At 40.9% G+C, this 11,355-nt stretch overlaps 1 non-coding gene across 1 annotated transcript; it reads left to right on the top strand.

Annotated features, from left to right (window-relative positions):
* Positions 1-9,552: 9,552 nt before the first annotated feature.
* On the top strand, positions 9,553-9,626 carry Trnai-aau (transfer RNA isoleucine (anticodon AAU)). Its single transcript has one exon. It is a non-coding gene; the product is annotated as a tRNA-Ile (tRNA).
* The last annotated feature ends 1,729 nt before the right edge of the window (positions 9,627-11,355 follow it).

Raw genomic sequence — 11,355 nt, 5'->3', positions numbered from 1 at the left:
TATCTTCTTCTTTCTCATCTTCCTTCTGCCCATTTTTCTTTGTTACACTTTTCCTCTTACATGCACCTATCTCCTCCTCCTTCTCCTCCTCCTCTTCCTCTTCCTCTTCCTTCTCCTCCTCCTCCTATCCCCAGTCTAGAAGGAAAAGCTCAGTGTTTTTCTCCTTCCTCCTCTTTCTCCTCATACTTCTCTTGTAATCAGATTCTCTCTCTCTCTCTCTCTCTCTCTCTCTCTCTCTCTCTCTCTCTCTCTCTCTCTCTCTCTCTCTCTCTCTCTCTCTCTCTCTCTCTGTCTTTCTGTCTTTCTGTCTCTCTCTCTCTCTCTCTCTCTCTCTCTCTCTCTCTCTCTCTCTCTCTCTCTCTCTCTCTCTCTCTCTCTCTCTCTCTCTCTCTCTCTCTCTCTCTCTCTCTCTCTCTCTCTCTCTCTCTCTCTCTCTCTCTCTCTCTCTCTCTCTCTCTCTCTCTCTCTCTCTGACCTTTAAGCATGACTGTAGTTGCCCGAGGTCTGCCGGAGAGAACACGTAGTAAATGTTCTACTATACTAGTAAGACATTTTTTCCTTGCTGCGTGGCACTTCTTCCCTGCTACATCCCTCCTCCCAATCCACGACTGGAGGGAGGATGGGTAAGGGAGTTCGTTTTTCTTTTTCTTTTTCTTTTTTTTTTCATCCAGTCTCTTTTTTTTTTTTTAGAATAGTACAGCTTATCGTCACCTTATAACCTGCCTACATTTTTTTTTCTTAATTGAGATATCTGAGTTTTTGCTTTGGGAAATGTTTTAACCATGTGGCGACCTTTTTTCTATTTTCTATGCAGGAGGGACGCCGGCCAAGGGCAACAAAATCCAATAAAAAAAAAAAAAGGCCCACTGAGATGCAGGTCCCCGAACAGGATCCAAAGCGTCAGTCAAAAATTGAAGGATAAGTGTCTTGAAACCTCCCTCTTGAAGGAATTTAAGTCACAGGAAGGAGGACATACAGAAACAGGCAGGGAGTTCCAGAGTTTACCAGAGAAAGAGATGAATGATTGTGAATACTGGTTAACTCTTGCATTAGAGAGGTGGACAGAATAGGAGTGCGAGAAAGAAGGTCTTGTGCAGAGAGGCCTCGGGAGGAGGGGGGCAAGCAGTTAGTAAGATCAGAAGAGCAGCTAGCATGAAAATAGCGGTAGAAGACAGCTAGAGATGCAATATTGCGGTGATGAGAAAGATTCTGAAGACAGTCAATTACAAGAGAAGAGTTGATGAGACGAAAAGCTTTTGATTCCACCCTGTTTAGAAGAGTGGTATGAGTGGAATCCTCCCAGACATGTGAAGCATCTTCCATACGTTGACGGATAAGGCCTCTGTACAGAGTTAGCAGCTGGAAGGGTGAGAAAAACTGGCGGAGACGTCTCAGAACACCTAACTACATAGAAGCTGTTTTAGCAAGAGATGAGATGTGAGGTTTCCAGTTCAGATTATAAGTAAAGGACAGACCGAGGATGTTCAGCGTAGAAAGGAGAGACAGTTGAGTGTCACTGAAGAAGAGGGGACAGTTATCTGGAAGGTTATGTCGAGTTGATAGATGGAGGAATTGAGTTTTTGAGGCACTGAACAATACTAAGTTTACGTTCAGTGAGGTCGCAGCTGGGTTTAATGATAGGTTCACAACATCCCTTGATCCAGTGCTTTAGACCTCACTGGGAGTAATTATCGTTCCGGCAGGTGCCTACTACCTCCTCCTTGTGTCTATTGCCTCCTCCTGGTTAGTACCGTCGCCTTTGTCTGGTTCAGGGTGTGACTAGTGTAAAATTCACCTCCGTTTTCTTACTTTTGATACAAGAATCTAACAGTGCCAGTTTTCATCTCGACTCCCCGAAAGATTAAAAAAAAAAAATCTTAAGGAGTTTGTCTATGAAGATCACGTTATTATAAACAGCCGTGTAAGCACCATCAGGTTATTCACTTGTTTGTTCTTCCTTTATATTTGATAGCAGTGTTAGTTATGGCATCAGAGTAGTGATACTAGTAGTGGCGGAGGCTGTTGTGTTTGTGGCGGTGTTTGTGGAGCCTCAGGTCAATGTTTGTTGAAAAAACGCAAGACTCTCAACCATACCTTAAGTACCTATTGTTTGATCAGTTCTCCTTTACTCTCCCTCATCTCTTTGAAGATATAAAGGCAGTCTGCTTACTCTTCCAGACTCACTCCCCAGTCCCCTCACTTCCCCTCCCCTCCCTGTACGCCCACTCACCTTGAGACTTCCCCTCTCTCTCTTCATCCCTCCCTCGCTAACCCGGAAACACTATCAAAACGGTATTGATTGATTGATTTCATTTATGGCGACCCAACATAGAGGTCATATGGCGCTGCTATCCTAACGTCAGTAAACAGTAACGTAATGCCTCAGTCAGATACAAAACTTTAATTGGTGCTCTTCTCATTAGACTCAGGCATCCAGGCAATTAAGAAGTTATAACCAGACCGTGGTGAAGGACGTGTTTGTTAGCGCGCTGAGGTAGCGTTGGGCCCTTGTTGCTGTTTTGTCTGTTTACCTGGAAGTCATAAGTTACGTCAGGTGTTCCAGTATCACTCAGTATTAGTCAGAGCGGAGCGTAAGATTGAGCTTTTTCAGATGTGAATAGTACCAGATAGTTTACCAGAAGACGTGAACTGTTTCCAAAGGTTAGGAGGACAGCGACTGGCGGCTGCCTGCAGGAGTGGGAAGGAAGAGTATCTAACCATTACGAGGCAATAAACACGCACCGCATTGAGGCCCAGGCAGGGTGCACGAGACGAAGAGGTCACATAAGTAACTTAGTTTTGCCACAAACCAGTATTGAATGAAACTAAGATATTGCTGCAAAATAGGAATAAAATATAATCTTCTGTGCAGATAATTTGAACCTTTGAAAAGTAACGCAACTAAGAATTCCGTAGAAGAGAAGAAGCTTTTCCTGCGATGGTGTGTGAGTATCCGTCACCTGTGGCTTGTCTTGCTCTCAGCACTTTGACAGGCCTGCCCCGTCTCCTCGGTCAGCCAACCCACTGGAGGTCAAAGCCATCAGACAGGAAGACGGAGCACGCACACACAAATAAAGAAACTGTAGAGGAATGCAGCAACGAGAAACTGGTGAAAGAATCATTACAAGAGAGACTGAACAAGGGAAACCGGAGAAAGAAGTGCGAGGACTTTTTTTTTTTACTTTTTTTTTTTTTTTCTTTGACGAGATGATTGTGTCCCTCCGACCACCACAGAAACATGAGATGCTGAAGGACAGGAAACGCGGAAGTCAGATCTGTCACCGACACAGCCTGGGACTTCGTGGAGGTTGTTGCTTCGTACAGGACAATGTTTTTAATACATCACTGGAGATAAGATCCAGAAGTCTGCTGTCATCACGAGGCCATGGACCATATTCTGAAACAAATCTGCGCCAAACCTCTACATTCAGAAGGCTCTATTTGAAGCTACACTGTTTTTAAGGGTGTTTTCTATCGTTTTAGTGAAAGACGGACAAAATTTTTACATTATTAAAAGGAGAAACAGCGTTGAGAATTTGGCTACTCATCTCTGTGGTCTTTAGAAATAGCAGCGAGAGAGCAAAGCGTTTCTAATACGGGACCAAGGGAAAAAGAGCGAAAAACTCCAAGTACCAGTTGCGGCCCAGCAAGGAAGATGGCCCGTGACACCTCGCCTCCATCTTGAAGACTGAACTCCGCTAAGCCATACCGCGGATTGTCGTCACATTTGCATCAGTGAAGCGCTCAGGAAAATCGTAATAAAATCCATTGCGGACACGGTGAAGGAAAGTCTCAGGAAGGAAGCTGTTAATGAGGACAGATGAGCAGGTGGAGTAAAGTGCTGCCAGTTAGATAAGGACCCGTTGTGGAGGCAGATTGTTGACCAGACGCTTGCTGTAACATCACCTGGGGTCCATTCCGCGCAGCACGTTAAAAAGGGTCGCCCATTTTTTAATCAGCAGCCAGGTGGAAAATTAACCTGGAGACTCAGGAAAGGTCTGCTAAAAGTTACATAAGCAGCTGTCAAGAGTCATTATGAAGAGACCCATCTGCCATGTGTGTGTGTGTGTGGGTGGGTGGGTGGGTGGGTGTGTGTGTGTGTGTGTGTGTGTGTGTGTGTGTGTGTGTGTGTGGATGGGTGGGTGTGTGTGTGTGTGTGTGTGTGTGTGTGTGGGTGGGTGGGTTTTGTGGGTTTTGTTTAACTTCTAGCTAGATTATAGTATTAATTATCCTAGTGCTGCTGAGTTACGGATTGGAACAGTATTATCAGTATCCTCTCTCTCTCTCTCTCTCTCTCTCTCTCTCTCTCTCTCTCTCTCTCTCTCTCTCTCTCTCTCTCTCTCTCTCTCTCTCTCTGAAGCTCTGGTGTGCAAAAGTCATGAATTTTTCTAATTTTTCGATGCATTGGTTTCCTTTACGCCTCCTCCCGTACTGACCTTTGGCGTGATTGACTTGCTGCCATGATCCTTTCTACCTGACCTTTTTTTCTCTATTTTTCTCTCTCCTTCCCGTGATTCTGTAATATACATATATATTTATTTATTTTCCATGTAATTGCGTATTCTGTTTTATACGCTGCAACATTTTTACCTTCCGTTTTTCTTTTACATTTACAAATATGAATACTTTTTCCTGTTCCCGTGACTGTTGTAATCCTCTTTCATCTATCGCTGCAATTTTGCGTAGTAGTAGTAGTAGTAGTAGTAGTAGTAGTAGTAGTAGCAGTTATTGTCGTTGCAGTAATAGTAGTAGTGGTGGTGGTGGTGATAATAAAGAAGTTGTAGTAGGTGTAGTAGTAGTAGTAGTAGTAATAGTAGTTGTAGTCGTAAAAGTAGTAGATAGTGATAGTAGTAAAAGTAGAAACAGTAGTAGTAATTAATGTACGTGGTCTCGATACCTTTACTGTTGCTGGTGACATATGTACGTCGCCACTGCTGTATTCTGTCTGTACTCTCGTGGCATGTATTTACATTTATTGTGGTTGTTAACGTCCCTTTTGTTGAAATATTTGCCTACTTATTATTTACTCTCCTTATATCGAAGGTCCCCAGAGAACAGAACCCTCCTCTCCCTACACACACACACACACACACACACACACACACACACAGAGCTTAGGACTAGAATGTGTGTGTGTGTGTGTGTGCGTGTGTAGGGAGCTTAATGGACGGCCGGATGGGAATTGCTGGGATGGTCGTGTGTGTATGTAGTATTATTCAGCGGATATCCATTTTCCCTCCCTCAAGTATTCATAAACAGGCAGCCGCGTTATGAAGGACACTCGTAAAAGTCACCGTTGATCACCGCGATATGGAAAGCGTGTGGGCTCGCGTATGTATGCTGTATCCTGAAACACTTCTTCGCCGCGCCTCCACTATTTTCCAGAAGCTCTAGTTGAAGTGATACGGGGTTCCTAAGAGCTTTTTTTATGGCTCTAGTGACAGATTAACATGGTTTCTATATTATTAACAGGAGAAACACTCGAGGGAATCTGGTTAATCATCTCTGTGGCCTTGAAAAACAGTCAGGGTGAGAGAACGAAGCATTTCAGAGGAAGGGGTGTAATCTTACTAATGTGAAGTGGCCCGACGCTGTAATGAATGGAAGGAAGGAAAATGCAATGCGTTGTCAATTTGGGTATAAGCTTCTGTTGAAAAAAATAATAAAAAAAGTTTAGTGCATTATAGTTATGTGAGTTTTGTTGATAGTACTACTACTGTTGCTGTTTGCTACTGTTGCTGCTACTTGTCTTCTTTCTCTTATTTTCTTCTTCGTCTTATCTTCTTCCTCTTCCTCCTCCTCCTCTTCCCCCTCCTCCTCCTCGAAAATCATAACAACAACAACAACAACAACAACAACAACAACAACAACAACAACAACAACAACAACAACAACAACAACAACTACTACTACTACTACTACTACTACTACCACTACTGATGATGATGCTACCACCACTACTACTACTACTACTACTACTACTACTACTACTACTACTACTACTACTACTACTAGTATTACTACTATTACTACTGCTACTACTACTACTACTACTACTACTACTACTACTACTACTACTACTACTACTACTACTACTATAACCACTACTACAACCACTTTTTTCCCCTCATCTTTCGTCCTACTACAACCACAACTGTTACTACTCGATAGCTATATCATAAAGTACTGTTGTTGTTTATATTACTATTATTTATATAAAGCGCTGTGATATCTTAGTACTGTATCATTTACGTAAGACAAAAAAACGAGATAGAGTGATGAAGTAAAGAAATATTGCAAATAAGTGTCATATAGAAAGACGGTAATGCATCAAGCAGCTTTTTTCATGTAAATATCTGTCCTATGTAAATGACCAGGAGAGGGAAATGTGGAGTATATGGACTGCTTTTTTTTCTTCTCATGAATTTGCTATAAATCGTCGTGTAATGGCCAGGTGTATATCATAAGTACAGCCACTGAATACAGATGCGAGTGTTGCTTTTAGTGTCACAGTCCAACATTAGTATTTTTATTTATTTATTTAGCATAGTTGAGTTTAGATACTAGGTTTGTTAGTCGATTTTGTTGTTGCAATTTTGTTTAATATCTTTGGATTTTTCTTTTTTCTTTTATCTTTATTTATTTATTCATTCATATTTTTTTACTGTCTAGAACAATTAAGACATCAGTGTCTAATTTGGTACTACAGTTTGCAACATTACTTTTTTCTTCTTCTTCTTCTTTTTCATTCTCGTATATTTAGCATTAGACTGTAGTGTTATTCGCCCGTAGAGTATTTACTGATCATTCCTTAGGCCAGTAACACGTCCATCGTTTCATTTTTTTTCGTTCGTGCTTTGTTCCCATCACTACTCTTCTCAATTTACGAGCTAGGTGCCTCCTTTCCTCCTGTGACCGCGCTACACAAGACTTTCTACTCATTCCCACCATTATTCTGTCCAGCTTACTGATGCAAAGGTTAACCAGTATCTTGTCTGTCATCTCTGTCACATTTGAAGTCTGGAACTCTCGCCGTTTTTGTTTTCCTTCCTTTTTTCGTCTTGAAATGTCTCAAGGAAGGAGGATCATGGCACCTCTGGATTTAAATTGGCAAACTTTTTTTCTTTAACTCTTTGTTATTTATTTATTAATTTATTTATTTATCTATATACATTTTTCTATATTTATTCTTTTTGAGCGTCAAGTTGAGCGAGCTTTTTCACATTTTCACTTTTAAAACAATTTCCTTAACACCAAAAAAAAAATAATAATAGTATTAATAAATAAATAAATAGATAAAAATAAATAAACAAAAACAAACAAATAAATAAATAAATAAATAAATAAATAAAAAGCAACGTCAATTTTACCGTTATTGTACACTACGTTATCTATACTTCCTATACTAAATTTAGCATCAATCTATTTAATTTCCATTTACGCAGTGTAGCATGCACCAAAGAACACTACTAAAGATTTTAAGCATCAAAGAACACGCAATTTTTTATACCCAGCCCGTTCAAATTTAGCATCCAAAATCGTCCACTGTAAAGATCAAAGAATACCAATTTTAGCATCAAACGCCCCACCAGGCACGTAGGAGCGCCCGCAGCTGCTGCCACCCAGGAAGAAACACGGCCCCGGGAGGAACAATGGGCGGCAGTGTGCATATTGAAAGCCATGTGTTGTGTCCATTTCACTCACTGCCAAGGAAGGTCTGATTTCTGTGACGTCAAGGATGCACTGGAGAGACTGGGCGGGGAATAAGGGGAAGGTTATTATGTAGGGGAAAAAGTGGTGATATCTATGTTTTTAATGTGTGTGTGTGTTTTTTTTTTTTTTAGTTTAACTCAGCATTATTGAAATTACGTAGTGTCATTGTTGTGTATGCTTCTTTCTTTTTTTTGGCGGGGTATAGTTGTTGTTGTTGTTGTTGCTGATGTTGTTTTTGTTGTTGTTGGTGGTGGTGGTGGTGGTGGTGTTTATGTTGTTATTTAAGCAGTAATAGTAACGGTTTCCTCCTCCTCCTCCTCCTCCTCCTCCTCCTCCTCCTCCTCCTCCTCCTCCTCCTCCTCCTCCTCCTCCTCCTCCTCCTTGTCGTCCTCTTTATCTTTTAAGATCAAAATTTCTAGCCGATAATAGGCACATGTTCCTTACTTGAAGAACAGTCATTGTACATCTGTAAAATATTCTTTCTAATTTTTGGAAGTGTTGGATAGTTGATAACCATATTTCACTTTTAAAAGAAATTAAGACACGAAAAACACACTGTTGATTGATATATACTTTTTATACCACTATTCTTTTACTTTTCATGATTTAATTATCTGTAATCTTAAAGGAAAACTACTCATTTCGTTTCAATAATCATTATAATGCTCAAGGCTGAAATAATTAATATCATCTTCTCTTGTTTCCTCAGTACACACACACACACACACACACACACACACACACACACACACACAGGATTGGTGACCAAAGAGTGAAGGAAGAAAGAAGAAAATGTTGGTAAGTACACATACAATCCTAAAGTCTCTCTCTCTCTCTCTCTCTCTCTCTCTCTCTCTCTCTCTCTCTCTCTCTCTCTCTCTCTCTCTCTCTCTCTCTCTCTCTCTCTCTCTCTCTCTCTCTCTCTGTCTCTCTCTGTCTCTCTCTCTCTCTCTCTCTCTCTCTCTCTCTCTCTCTCTCTCTCTCTCTCTCTCTCTCTCTCTCTCTCTCTCTCTCTCTCTCTCTCTCTCTCTCTCTCTCTCTCTCTCTCTCTCTCTCTCTCTCTCATGAAAGTGACACCTGTTTTTCTTTTATACGTCATGTCTTGAAGGAGGCGAGGAGGAGGGACCAGCACGCCCTGGCACCATCGATGTGGAGTTTAAAACAAAGCACTTATATTGAACATTTAAGTAAACATTTCCTCATCAGTACTCTTCTTTCTGTGGGAAGGTGAGGCACAGTAGAGACATTGAGACCACGACTGTATCTCCTTTAATTAATATTGATTAACCCTTCTGGCCATATATATTTTTTAAGTGAGTGGCTTCTTCAATGGGACCTTTTCTCTACTTTTTTTTTTATCACTTGTACACTGCCTCTCTTACATGAGAAAGAGTGTTGCTGTCACAAATCTCAGCTGCTTTTTTTTTTTCTATGCCATTGAGGGAACAGAAGTTAACATAAAGACTAATCAGCAGTTTTATATTAAGGACATTATGGGAGATACTGTCATGAAGTCCAGATTTTTTTTTTTTTTTTTCGATGTATAAAGGGAATAGAAACTGAGGGATATCTTGTCGTCATTTCCCTCCACTGCGTTGCCTTGTGTCTTCTACAGATTAGTGGGGATAATAGCCATATTCTGAAACACTTCTGCGCTTCACTTCTACTACTTCAAAATACTGTAGTTGAAGTTACGCGGTTTTTTTAAGTGTTTTTATGATTTTAGTGCTAGATTACTAAGATTTCTACATTATTAACAGGAGAAACACCTGAGAACCCGGCTAATTATCTCTATGACCTTTCAGAATCATAAAGGTGAGAAGGCTCTGTGTCACAACCGGCCTGTTAGCTCAGTTGGTTAGAGCGCCGTGCTAATAACGCGGATGTCGTGGGTTCGATCCCCATACGGGCCAATTAACGAATTTAATTTTAATGGTGCGCAGGGGCATGATAGAAGTATTTGAAGTGGTAAAAAGGAACTAACGAAGGTAATATAAATGACGTTCGCAATCAGGACAGAACTCGAGGTAATGGATATAACCTCGACAAGTTCTGGTTTATGAAAGAGTTTGGCAGAAATTGGTGCACAAACAGAGTGGTGGATGAGTAGAATAGGCTTAGCAGTCACCGCCAACATGCTAGGTAGTTTAGATAGTTTCAAGAGGAAGTTAGATGATTAAATGGCTAGGGAAGACAGGTGACGATAGGAAGGTTGGCAATGATAGGACGTTTGTGAGTAGTACAAGTGTAGACCAGTGTAGACCAACCAGCCTTTTGCAGTCTCCTTCATTCTTATGCTCTTGACACGTGCCTCAGTGCCATCAAACAGGCCATGGTGGAGTTAATGAGTAAATGATCCACTGCTGTCTGTCATCACCTGTAACCCCTCGGTGGGCAGTGGTGGCAGCGCTTGTAAATCTGGGCCGTAAGTATTCAGGGACAAGGGTGTTTTCCTTGTATAATAACTCCTACTGCTGTGTGTTAGTGTTGAGGGGAGGAGTGTTTATCTTACCCATATAGATTTCATCACCACCAACACGACTACTTTCACTGCCGCTCTCTTATTATCACCACCACCACCACCACTACTACTACTACTACTACTACTATCACTGTCATCTTCACATCCTCCTCCTCCTCCTCCTCCTCCTACTCACTCCTCCATCACCACCACCACCAATAGAATCCTTTCGTGTAACAATATCACGAAATCTACCCATGAAATCCCCTTACCATGATTGAGAGAGAGAGAGAGAGAGAGAGAGAGAGAGAGAGAGAGAGAGAGAGGAGAATGAGAAATCTTTACCTCTATCACAATACTCGGCTTCAAGGGAATTTAACAAAAACGTAATATGAACCTCACGACTAGAGAGAGAGAGAGAGAGAGAGAGAGAGAGAGAGAGAGAGAGAGAGAGAGAGAGAGAGAGAGAGAGAGAGAGAGAGAGAGAATATTACTTATTAAGAGTATTAAAGGTCGTATAGTACCACATGTCTGTCTGATTACTGCCTCTGCTGCCTCTTGTTCTCTTGTTCCCGGGAGGTTGGTGGGAGAGAAAACGTATCTCACACACACACACAGAAAGTCATCGGGTCTTCTAATATCGCAGTACTCAGTCTTCACTAATTTTGAAGCCTACGTTATTTAATTGATCCATTGACTTCAACAGGATTTATATTTGTAAGGTTTTGAAAAGTAAGGTGTGTAGGTTCTCTCTCTCTCTCTCTCTCTCTCTCTCTCTCATATGCTAATATCATAGACGCGAAGCAATGAGAAATCGAAAGGGAAAAATCAAAAATAATTACACGTACGAGTATATTGGGAACTATCGCAAGGCGTCGTGAATAAGTGAACATAACAGCAACAGCAACAGAAAACGTGAATGATCAAGATGTTTTGGTGCATAAACGATAAAAGGAAAAATGTATCTCTCACACTACCGCGGGATAATACGTAGCAGTAAAAAAGTAAAATAAATAACTAAATAATACTAGAAAAAAATTAAGGAAAAAAAAAAGGGAGAATGGATATGAAGTGAACAGTTATAAAAAACAAAAGAAATATGGAAATGAGAGAGAAAAAATGTAATACGGAATAAAAAAATAAGTAAATAAGTGAAGAATATATTTTCCAGTAAATAAAAA

Source organism: Scylla paramamosain, chromosome 4, assembly GCF_035594125.1.
Source record: "Scylla paramamosain isolate STU-SP2022 chromosome 4, ASM3559412v1, whole genome shotgun sequence".
Classification (NCBI taxonomy): Eukaryota; Metazoa; Arthropoda; class Malacostraca; order Decapoda; family Portunidae; genus Scylla; species Scylla paramamosain.
Note: the sequence above shows the minus strand (reverse complement) of the source record. Positions and strands in the feature narration are given on the sequence as shown.